General features: G+C 42.8%; 1 protein-coding gene across 1 annotated transcript in view; it reads left to right on the top strand.

Moving 5' to 3' along the window:
• LOC138497346 (uncharacterized) overlaps positions 1-12,494 on the top strand; it is a 441,719-nt gene that overhangs the window by 238,288 nt on the left and 190,937 nt on the right. The window lies entirely within an intron of this gene.

Raw genomic sequence — 12,494 nt, 5'->3', positions numbered from 1 at the left:
ATAGACTGTTTACCTAATAGTGTTAAAGATTACATGTTTTAGGAGGTAGGCATAATTTGTCCACCTGACAGTGGGTAGCAAATCACAATTCTAGTCCCTATGTAATGTATACTTAGATGTTCCCCTTAAGCCTATCACAGCCTTTGGTAGGTTTTCTATTATTTGCAACATAGTATGACGTCACCTCTGATGTAGTTTTTGCATATAAGGATGTTTTTATGAGAAATCGTTGAGAGCCTGAGCGAAAATCCGTTGATGTCCGTTGTAACCTCCCTATTTTAGATAATTGTTAATAAAACAGAACCTTTTGCCATCTTCCTGAGTTGGTTTGATTATTTGGACTCAGAATTATTCTGTAACCCCATTCATAGCATGCACGTTACTAAACGGACATATGCTCACATGAATTACCACCACTTTCTTTCTCGCACTGCCAAACTTATAATGAGGCCCAAGCTCTTACAGCAGCTCCCACTCCTACCGGCCTAGAACAAACGCTTCACAGACTTCCAAAAGACACTGGGCCTCATTACGACCCGGGCGGTAAGGGATTACCGGTACCGGTAAGGGCACCGGTACCGGTAATCCCTTACCACCCTATTACGAGTTCCCTTTGCGGGTCCTCCCTCAACTGCTGGTAAAACCAGCTGTTAAGGACGGGACCCACAAAGGGACTTTAGAGGTAATAACGGTATCGCAATTTGTGGTACCGTTATTACCACCTTCCCCATTCCCATTGAGCCCTATGGGGGCTAAAATGGGAATGGGGAAGGGCCATGGTGAATGGGGAATTACCGCCCCCGCCAACCTTGGAATGGGCCGGTAATTGCTCCATTCACCATGGCGGAATCTGTAAGGTTTTGGAGGCAACCATGGCGCTAATAGCGCCATGGTTACCTCCAGGGTCGTAATGAGGCCCACTTTCTTATTTTTCGTGTCCCTAATCCAGGAAGTTAAACTGCAGGGGAACTCACTCCCAAAGAAGAATTCAGGCCCATTCGGAAAGGTCCAAGGTAGCTTCCGTAGTGTTCCAACGTCACGTTCCTCTTGGTATGTTTTCTGTAGAGCAGCCATAGGGGCACTTTCATACAATTGGAATCTTTACAGCCAGTGCTTTGGAACGAACCAATTAGTTGAGATACTGCGCTGCTGAAAGACTCCTACACAGATTAGCTAATTCATATACTTTCATATTATATTACTGCAGAACAATAGAATTTTGCTCGAAACATAACAGTTGTCATACTGAGTGGCTTATGAAACACATGCACTATCCAATGCTAAAGTACAGAGACTAAGGGCCTCATTACACGGACGGCTAAAAGCACCTTGGTCCATGCCGGTAAAATACTGGCACCGCCTTGGTGGAAAGGGGAATTACCGCCCTATTCCAAGGTTGGTGGGGCAGTAATTCCCCTTTCCCCCATTGCCCTTCCCCATTCCCATTTTTGCCCCATAGGGCATAATGGGAATGGGGAAGGTGCTAATTACGGCACCGCAAATTGCAGTACCGTAATTAGCTCCCTGGTCCCTTTGCGGGTTGGTTTTTAACGCCTGCAAAAAGCAGGCGTTAAATTCTCCAACCCTCAAAGGGACCTCGTAGTAATGCGGTAAGGCTTAACGGTCACCGGTACCATTAACGTGACCGTTAACCCTTACCGCCGTCCGTGTAATGAGGCCCTAGGAGCCACAAACACTGTATTTTAAATTGCCAAAGGAACATTTGCAAAGTGTAAAAGTACAACTAGATAGATCATTTACATCGCATATGCAGCAAAGAGGGATTGGTATTTTCAGGAACTGGAGTTAACACTAAACATATCATGTGTGAGTTAATTGGAGCCGGTCTAAGGCTCCAGCAATGCAAAGACGTAGAAAGAATTGGCGTTGGTGTGTTTCCAAGCTTGTATATAGAGTGAAGGTCAGGCTTCAGCGTCTTGGATTTTGTTGGAGCACTTATGTAATGTATTTATTTAATGCATTTTTATAGCGTGTTTATTCAAAGCGTTGTACAATGGTATACATATAACAAATTTAAAAAGTGTTATTTTAAATTATCAATACGTTTATGCAGCCATTGTAAATTCCATATGCACAAGTAAAAGCATTAGTGAACACACGTATTTTAGACAAAATTTCAATTGCTTTAGGTAAGAAGGTAAACGGATAGTTGAAGGAAAAGCATTCCATATTTTTGGGTCTAATAATTGAAAAGAACGAATTCGAGATATGGGACATGGAGGAGATTAGACATAAAGCAGGCCAAGGGCCAAAGAGAGTAGTTGGCGGGAAGGTTGATGCAAAAACATCAGTTGAGGAATATAAATAGGTGGAAGTCCATGAACAAATTAAAAAATACACAAGGAATGGCATCCGGATCTATTTGTAAGGGGTAACCAACGCAAAAGCTCAAGTCATAGCCCTATCCTAGTCAGAAAGCTTAGCAACATTCGAGGTCTGAGTTTGACTTCATTTACAAAGCAAACCAATCACATCTGCTCGATATCTCCAGGCCAGCAAACCCCTCATGTGGCATTCCACTGAAACTTTCCTGAACCCGCTGTCAATTTGCCGCTCCACAGATAGAAAAACCACAGGCAAACAAGTGAAAAGAAAATGGCATGTATCTCAAACTAGCACAGAACATGCGTAAGATACAGGAGTGGATTTTACAAGACCACCGGGCGTCAGAAGAGCTCATAAACACCATGCCATGCAAATTCTAGAAGGACCCAAGCAGACCCATTAGATTTTCTGAATATTTCAAGAATTAACCAGCCCAGAAGCTCAGACTTTTTTTTGCATTTTTTCAACTTTCCAAAGACCTCTTCACATTGTTTAGTTCTAAAATAACTAGAATCCAGCAACCCGTAGCAAACAAAACTGAACTCTTGTGTGCCTTTCCCCACTTCAATTAAAAGGTCATTCACAAACTTCAAGGTATTAGAGGAATCTGAATTAATAGCCAACTACTAGTTGGTCTGTAACCTGCCCAACCCCAGTAAGATTAAGGAAAGTTTTAAAAAACTAACGCCAAATGCGGTGCAAAGTAACCTTCTGCACAAAAGGCAATCTGGTTTCACATCAACAAGGTGAAAGAGAACTTCTCTACCAGACATCAGTGGGACGCGGCTTACTACCTACGATTAAGGGTCACAGGGCAACATTCATGTGGCTGCCTCTGGACACAGGTTATGACATTACAGATCACAGAATAATTATAAATACACTTGAAGAATGGATACTAATCAGGTGTGATGCTGGATTGCATCTAGATGTTCCTCTAAAATCACAGCAAACTCCCAGGAAAAGGATTAGTTAAATATTCCATGTGAACAGGCCTTTGCAGTGTCACAAATGGATCAACTTTGTCAGTACACTTGGTCCCCCTTTCCAAGGCGATGGCTGCTTTTATGTGTTTGGTTTAGTCATTGTTGGATATCTGGTTAAGTGTCCCAAGCCATCATGGCTCTGCATACTTATTTCTTAGCCCTTGGTCTAATGCCAGAATCTAAAGCGCCAGCGTGTTACAACTCTTCCTGTTCCCCAACATTGGGTCTTTTATGGATGCTCTTGCTTTATGTATTCCACATCGACAGATTAGGACTCCTCAGTAATTATTTAATAGCAGTTAAAACTAAAAACTAAAAAAGGCAACATAATTTGTAGCCTGTCTAACTCATTTTGGGCAATTTGCCCTTAGCTTATGAGTGGTATGCCCTATGCTCCACCCCAGCGGCCATCTTCAGATTTTTATTTTTTTTAACACTTTCTTTATTGGCACACTTGTTAAAACATGGTATAGGTTAAGAGAAATTGCATTTTTGACAGGCACATCAGGTCAGTTGACAATTACATTCAGGTAGTGTCAGTCAATAATTGAGGCTATCGAAGTAAAACATTGGATCGGGCTGGTTTAGCCAATGTCCATGAACACCAGGAAGCCCAGGGATGTAGCTCATATGAATGCAGGTGCAGTTGGAGATATGATCTAAGTGCAGTCCAAATATCAATGGGGTGGGATTGGGGTGGTTGCATATGCGCCCACTGGTCCTCCATGTCTTTTGCCCAGACCACATCTTTCAACCAATGATCTTTATTTGGGGAGCGTGGACTACTCCATTGTAATAGGATACATCGTTTGGCCAATAGAAGATACAATCGTACATATTTACACAAAGTTACTGATGGGGGAGAGGAAATGTGGAACAGGCAGGTTAGGGGTACAGGATCAACAGTTTTAGAGACCATTTTGGACAGTATTGTATATATCTTCCCAGAAGGTCATGAGTCAGGGGGAATCCCATATCATATGGAAGTATTTGGCGTTGGGAAACAAGCAGCGCGGACATGCCCCGGCACCTTCCCTGTAGAACAACCGAAGCCTACCTGGGATATAGTGATAGCGATGCAACACCTTCAGCTGTATCAATCTGAATTGGGAATTGTATGATACTGTGTTTGTTTGTGCACATGTATTGGCCCAAAGGTCATCAACAATATCTAGTTGTTGGTATGCGGCCCATTTAGTTTGTGCGTTGTAGTGTGTTGTGGTAGAGTGAGCTTGGATCCGGCGGTACAATGATGAGACATGTCTGCAGTTGTCTCCTGAAGCCACCACGTATCCCAGTTTATAGTAATTTTTGGGTTTAACTGGGAAGCAATCCCATAACTGCTTGGAGGCCCTGCAGAGGCCGGCATATTGCAGCCATTGTGATGATTGGCCACTCATTAACTCAGGAATGTCAGAGGATTGGATGAAGTTACCCTCTATGAACATCGGCCCCAGTGTAGAGAATCCATATTGCATCCAAATATTACTGGATCTGGAGTCTACTTTCGGCAGGGAGGGGACGCAATTCCAAAGAGGAAGGCCCTCATGAAACAGAGCTGGCGTGCAGAGTTCCCTCCAAATTTTACGCCAGGCACGTGCTGTGATGCTGTCAGGAATCTGTCAAGTAAGGACAAAGGCATTGAATATGGCAAGGGAAATGTGCACACTATCACACAGTGAATGGTTTGAGTCAAACAACATACATACAGGAACCAAGACTCAGGTATACTAAAACCCAGGAGTGCAAACAAAGTGTGACAACAATACAAATATATGAAAAGGGATGTAGGGTAAGCACTTAGAATACTCCCTATGACTGTAAGGAAAGTCGACAAGCTCCTACCCACAATTGCTATTACAGGTACTGACAGCGCTAAGCCCACGTAGAGGGCAAGCAACGACAGGATCTGTGATCTAACACTCTTGATGGTATTAAATAAGGAAACTTAAAAACAGTACTCAAGAGGACGAGAAATACCACTTGAATGTCAGCGAGCCCACGAACCCTGTTGATCAAACAGGGACCCCGAAAGGCTGTAACAGCAATGGGAGGATAACTAAATACATGAGACTCAAGACAAGGGGCAAGTAGGAATAGTGATTACAGAATAGTGAGGAACACATAGGCATTCACACAGAAGCTAGCTACAACTGCACACCACACCTAATGATCGATGGAAAGTAAATGCAGAGATGCAAGGGAAAACATGGAATGGATTCCAAGAAAGGTAAAAGAACATGAACAGGGAAAACGAAATTACAAGGGCAAACTTTCCCCATCCATCCAAGGAAAAAAGGCAGAAAGCTAATCTAAAAAGGAGGAAAGACTAAGGCAGCAAGGTATACAGCAGCAAAGGACAAGTCAGAGAAATATAGAACACAGGCAAACTGGGCTGTACCAAAAGGGAAAGCACTGAGAAATGCTGCCTGCAAACAGGGGCAGACAGAAGGGAAATCTGGGAAGCAGAAATCAATTAAGCAGATAAATTCGAAATCTAAGGATAAGGAACAAGCAATGGAAATTTGGAACTAGGCACAAGGCTAAGAACCAGGAACAAGGGGCCAGTCACAACAAGAACACTGCAACAATGACCAGCGCTGGACTGAAGCAAACTGAGGCTTTTAAACCTGCTTAACGAGCACACGCTGCAGGTGTGCTGCTTGCTGCACCTGCAGCCACAGGTGTTGCCTATCCTCCACCCAGCCTTGTCCTGCAAGGGTGGAGAGGAAGCAGTGGCCCAGGCATTCTGGGAAGCATAGTCATTTGATTAAAGCAGCATACTGGCTGGCAAAAACCTGGAATGGATCTGGAAGGGAAGTAGTTTGGCAAATAAGGATTTAGCGCTCCCAAATCATTACAGCACTGTAGCATAAGGTTCGGAAGGAAAGTCCAGTAGGGAATAAACCCCAAATCATGCCCCCAAGTGGTGGGAACGGGAGTGAAGGAAGCGGATCGTGACAGATGCTGGCAGGGTTGAAACGGCAATCATCTACAACCACCGGTCGGAGTACCAGTAATCGACGATCTCTGTCTTCCGCCGAGAGTCTCTCAAGTTGTACATGAGGGGGGAAGGACATCTCTAAACAAGTAAACCACGAACTGCTCCTGACCCGCCATCCAATACAGTCTGAAATTAGGTGCAGCAAATCCTCCCTTGTCAAATGGTTGAGTCATTATGTCGCATTTCAATCTGGCTGCGCCAGAGTGGCAGACAAATGTGTTGATTTTGCTGTTCAAATCTTGGAACAGCACCCCGCCAGGCCACAAAGGTACATTTAAGAACAAGTATAGGAGTTTGGGGAGTATTGTCATTTTCAGGAGCACTATTCTTCCAGCAATTGTAATGGGTAGGTGGGACCAGCTGGCAAGTTTAGGTCGCAGGTGTGCCATGTAGTTCATGTAGTTATGTTTCTGTAGAGAGGGGCAGTCTCGCGCAATCGTCACCCCCAGGTATCGAAGGGTTTCTGAGGACCACTTAAACCCTTGGAGGTCTGGAGGTGGTTTAGTAGCGTCTGTGAGGGGGAAGAGTTCTGATTTACTGCAGTTTACACAGAGACCCGAAATCTCTCTGAAGGCCAAAATGTCTTGCATAATGGGTGTCAGGTGTACCCCCGGGTCGCAGATAAATAGCAGCGCATCATCTGCATAGAGTGAGATTATTTGTGGGTCCTTCGACAATCTGACCACCCGGGGACTATGTTTTATTTATTTTATTTTTTATTTTATTATTAATGTGTTATAGCTTAACATAAGCTTTTCACATGATATAAAATATAATATTACAAAGTGAAGAAAAAAAAAGGAGAGAAAAAAAATAATAATAATATCCACATATTAAAATAGATTTAAAGATAAGAATAAATACATAACATAGGAGAAAGAGAGACACAAAACAGAAATACATAAATAGGGTCATTAGGCCCCTTTGTTACTAGACACTAGTTCTTTTATATTTTCACAGGCTACAGGTCCAGAGACAGTTGCTATTAACACATAAGTAATCTTTTGTTTCCAGCATATCTTATTCCCAGAAGAAACCTCCCTGAGCACACAGGTACTTATATATTTATGCCAAGTAATTTCTCAACTCTCATCCAAACATTATACATTGCAATATATAATTTCATTCCTTTAGCATTAGTTGCTCTATACCAGAATTCATCGCTCCCAAGATGTTCCGGATTATGGACAAAGTCAGCATAATAACTTATATAGTCTTTTGTCATAGCCGTGCATCTAGTTAGGACGTGTTTTCCTGATTCCACTTCTATCTTGTTATTGCACAGTCTGCAGCCACGCTCGGATGGTGCAAGGTTATTCTTAATCCCACTTATGGCCAATACAGGTAACTGGTTGATCCTTAGCAAAAGAATGAATCGTCTTAAGCGCGGACAAGGGCATAGGTTCAAATAGAACAGAGGTTTCTTGAAAATGTAGTTCATGAATTGCACAAATTTATAGCGTTTTAGTTTTTCCAGATGTGCAAAAGTGCGGATCCAGTCGTGTAATTCAGATTTCTTGGCTAGTGCTCGAAGTACGTCAGGTGAGACCCGTTGCTGTTTTTGAGTCGATCCAATTTCTTCCAGATAGTTATTAATATACTTTCTCATAGATAAGTGTGAAGTAGCTTTGTTAATCTCAGAATGAATTGCGGCTAGCAGTAGATTACCTGTATCAGATGTTACTTTTAAATATAATTCTGCTCTTTTCCTAAGTACTAGGGACTTCCAGGAAATAAGGCCCAATTCTAGTCTGAGTATAGCCATTGGTATACACCCTGGTAGACCAAGTATCTTTTTCCAGAATTTTCCCTCAAGGATTTGGAGCCAGTCTAAGTCAATCAATTGCAGTGCCTCCAGTCCATAGATAATCATTGGAGTTAATACCTGGAGATAAAGTTGGCATGCTGCCCAGATGGTATATCCACCGTACTTTTTAGAGAAACGGTAGATAAGAGCTGTAACTTGTGTCGCTCTCGTTATTCTGGCTTGCTTACAGATAGTATATTGCCCCTTAGGCTCAACCTCAACGCCTAAGTATCTATAATACGGGGTGTAATTGATTGATGTCCCGTGTATGTTTAAAGTGACTCGTGATGACTTCTTAGAACTAAACTTTATCATCTGAGTTTTATTTAAATTAATGGCCAAACCGTTGGTTTGGGTATAGGACCATAATGCCTCTGCTGATCTACGTATGCATCTAATAGTATGGTCCATAATAACGAGGTCATCAGCATATGCTAAGACTACACAATGAGTAGTTCCAATCTTGGGGGGGCAGTTATTTTCTAGAGATAATGCTTTTGGTATATCATGGACAAACAAGTTATACAGTATGGGTGCCGTAACACATCCTTGTTTCACACCACAGTCTTGAGTGATCTTCTTAGTCATGTTCCCTTTTGCATCTAACTTGAGGGCGACTGTGGTGTTACAATGTAATAACTTGAGATAGTATAATAGACCTTTAGGACATCCCAGGTTTTCAAGCTTGGATCACAGTAGTTCCCTCGGGACTAGGTCAAAAGCGGACTTAAAGTCTATAAACAGGGCATATAAAGGCGGGTTACCTGATGTTCTAGCCTTGTTACAGAGAATGTCCATTACTACAAGGTTGTGTGTTGTAGAGTATCCGCTCCTAAATCCACATTGAAAACGATCAAGAATCTTTTCTCTGTCTGCCCATATTTGTAGTTCTTGTAATTGATATGCTGCAAATAGCTTGCCCGTGCAGTCTAGCATAGAGAGCAGTCGATAATTGCCAGGATCTGTGCGGTCGCCTCTCTTGTGTACAGGAATCAGGATTGTTGTCTGCCAAGTCTCTGGGATTTGTCCCTCATTCAAGATCGTTTCAAAGAGTATTTTCAGGACCTCTGCCCAATATTGTGGATTACTTTTTAATACGACATTTGCTAGTCCATTAGGTCCCGGGGCTCGAGATGATTTGAGCTTTTTGATCCTGGTAATCAGTGACTTAGCAGATATCTTAAAAGGGGTCACAGGTCAAGCCTCGCTGGTCCTCTCCTGTGGTTTTACACGGTTCATACTATTCCGGGTTTTCAAAAATTCCTACCATTGAATAATACCTATTGGGTTAGTTAAGGGGATATTGGTGTCACCACGAGCTGTGCTCATCAATCCCCATATCGATCGGGAGTTCCCAGAGCATAGTGTTTGAACAGTTGTTTGCCATCTAAGCAATTTTGTTGCATGTCGTTTCTGCTTGAGCCAAGTTCTATAGTCCTTTTTCAGTTTCTTACTTAAGACCAGATAATTATGCAATGTAGTTGAAGCTTTGCGTAGTTTTCGCAGATCAGTTCTTAGAGTTCGCTTCGCGTTTCTAATTTCAATGTCAAATTTATTAATACTCTTAGCCTCTGGTGCCAGCATATTAGTTTTAACTGCTGCATGACAATTTGAAAATGCTGTAATCCATTATTCAATCTCCCTGCTGGACATAGCTAAGAGATCGGAGCAACATAAATTAGGAATGTTGACTGTGTATTCTGTGGCACGTTTAATATTATTATCAGACCACCGAATCCTGGAGAGAGCATGGTTTGTCTTCAACTCTCCCATAGAGCTGCATGATGTCTGTTGTATCGTATAATTGAGTGAAAGTGTCAAAGTAGCATGGTCACTCCAATCGTTAGCGTTAATCACCATATCTGTGACCCAAGTGGTCATGGTGGGGCTAACATAAATATAATCCATTGTACTACTGGATTTAGTGTTGCCCCAAGTGGATTTTCCCGGGTAATCACTGATGGTTCTGCCGTTTAAGATTTCAAAGTTCCACGACTTGAAGAAATTAAACCATGTCTGTCCTTCTGTGTTTACCCTGGTATGTGTCAGCTTGCCAATTTCTTTCAACAAAGGATTTTTACTTGTGTTCGTCTCTCCAATCAGGTGGCAGTTAAGGTTCCCAGCAAAGATCACCATATTTTTCTTTGATTCTGTCATCCAATTGATCAATAATTCATGACAGGCCTCCTGAATGTGCTCTGAGTCTGAGGATTCCGGTGGATTATATATATTGACCAGCAGGACCTGTTCCACTTTGTCCTTCCCAAGGAGATCTATTTCTACTGCTAGTATGAACTCCTCCATATTCGTATGGATACGAGCAGATCTATATGGGTGTAAAATGCCAATTAGAAGGCCTCCATACGGCCTGCCTCTTTGTCCCTTTTTGGCCAACACCTGGTAAATGGTATAGCCGTTTAGGAGAACATTGGTAGTAAGCCACGTCTCTTGTAGACATATAAAGGTATGGCCTATTAATAAGGGGATCGAGCCGTCAGGTGCTAATAGGTGACTGAACCCCCGGCAGTTCCATGATATTACGGTTAGCTCTCATTGGCTTGCTGTTATTCCTGGCAAGGACTCTACTAGCCACTTAAGGACCTTTTGTATGTCTGCCATCTGTATAGCATCACCTTTAGGCAGCTGTGGTAAGGTCCTTTCTTCTGTCGTTGGCCTAGGGATCAGAGTCGGCCACTGTAGGTCCATAATGTTGGGATCAACATCTATTTCCACATCCATTTCCCTCAAAGTCGTTTTGAAGTTTCGGAGTAACTCCGCAGTTGCCAAGAATTTGCAATGTAGAGCCGATGTACTCGAGTTCGTTACTTTCAAAGGTTCAACATATTCAAAATCCTCGGATCGTAGCACTCTCAGCTGCGGGATGGAATGCAATTGAGTCATCAATGCTGAGCGAGTGATCCAGTCATGGTTGCTGGATTGGTAGAGATTTTTAATCAGACAGATTCTTCCATTTCTCAGCACTGTACTGTTTCCCTTGTCCTCAGCCAATTCTGCTGGTGGTATCTGAGGCTCATTGGTTGGCAGAATTGTGTCAGTTGATGAATTATTTGTGTTATTCAGGGACAGATTTATATCCTGATCTTCTCTGTATAGAGATACTTCTGGTTCTAGTGCCACTTCAGATTTTGAGATATTGGCTTTGTTGCTAATAAGCCAACTGGTAAGCTTCCCTTCCTTTCCTGCATTGCGCTTACGAGCTCGTGCCGCTCTCCGTTTGACTTTCCTTTGTCCCTTTTTGGGTGTACTGCCTACAGTTGGTCTAGGAATATCCTCCCCTGACTCAACTGAGTCAGGTAGTATAGTTGTTGTCCTTTGTCGTTTTCTTTTTTCAAGCGCTTTTTTAGTCAAACGTCGCTGTTTCCGCGATAGGAAGATTTGTGAGTTGTTGGTCATGTTTAGATCTGAAGTTCCACCTTCGGAGCCAGGTTGTGGGTTATCCTTGATAGGCTCAGCCTCCTGCGTGTTCTTCTTTTCTATGTCTCCTGTCGCGAGTGCAAGGGTCACATCTAGTATTTATCCGCACATTTTTAATAAGATGTTTAGTGCAAATTGTACCGATGAGACTGAGGCTTGTAAATCGCGCAGGCTCATATTGCCTTCTCCTTGATCGCTGGTATTTTCAGGTTCCATAGAGTCTAAATGTACTTCAAGATTAGGGGAAGCAGATAATCTGTCTGACGCTTCCCGTTGTGAAGCTGATGACTGCTGTTGGCAATTGTTGGGTCGATTACTCATGTTGCCTCCAGATAGCGGAGTCATGGCTCTCTGCATAGATAAGCAGAGGTCTAGCAGAGAGTTATTGTCAATTGCGCTCTCACCTAGCCCCACTGAATTGTTCGTCATGCTGCAGCTGCCCAGTTCCTTCTCCATACCAGGTAGTAGATTCGTGGGGTTTAGGGTACTTGGAGGTGGAAAAAAGTTGGTAATAACTCCTTTCTCTTGTAATGTAGGTATTGTATCCTTGCCCTTTTTCATTCCTGTTGTAAAGGGCCTGTCTCTCTGGTTCCGCAGATTATACCTCGTAGCAGAACACTTCTTAGCAGTTAACATACTAAATCTCTTTGTTCCCTTCAGTATCAAAGAGAGGCCAATCGAGAGAATTCCGTTGTTCAAATGACCAGTATAGTAGCTTAGATAGGTGCTTATATGGTGCTCGTAATCAAGTAGTGTCAGTCATACACAAAGGATCTTAATAGTATTGTTGTGCAAGTCTCCAGTAGTTAACACGGCTGTTGAAGGGCCTTTCGCAGAGTTAACAGTCTGATGGCACAACGTGTATGCTTAATTGTACATCTGCCTGAGCGAGTCTTAGTTAGATACTAGGCTCGAC

The sequence above is a fragment of the Ambystoma mexicanum genome, chromosome 5q, assembly GCF_040938575.1.
Source record: "Ambystoma mexicanum isolate Mex_15411 chromosome 5q, UKY_AmexF1_1, whole genome shotgun sequence".
NCBI lineage: Eukaryota > Metazoa > Chordata > Amphibia > Caudata > Ambystomatidae > Ambystoma > Ambystoma mexicanum.
The sequence above is the reverse complement of the archived record's forward strand: the minus strand, read 5'-3'. Positions and strand labels throughout refer to the sequence as shown.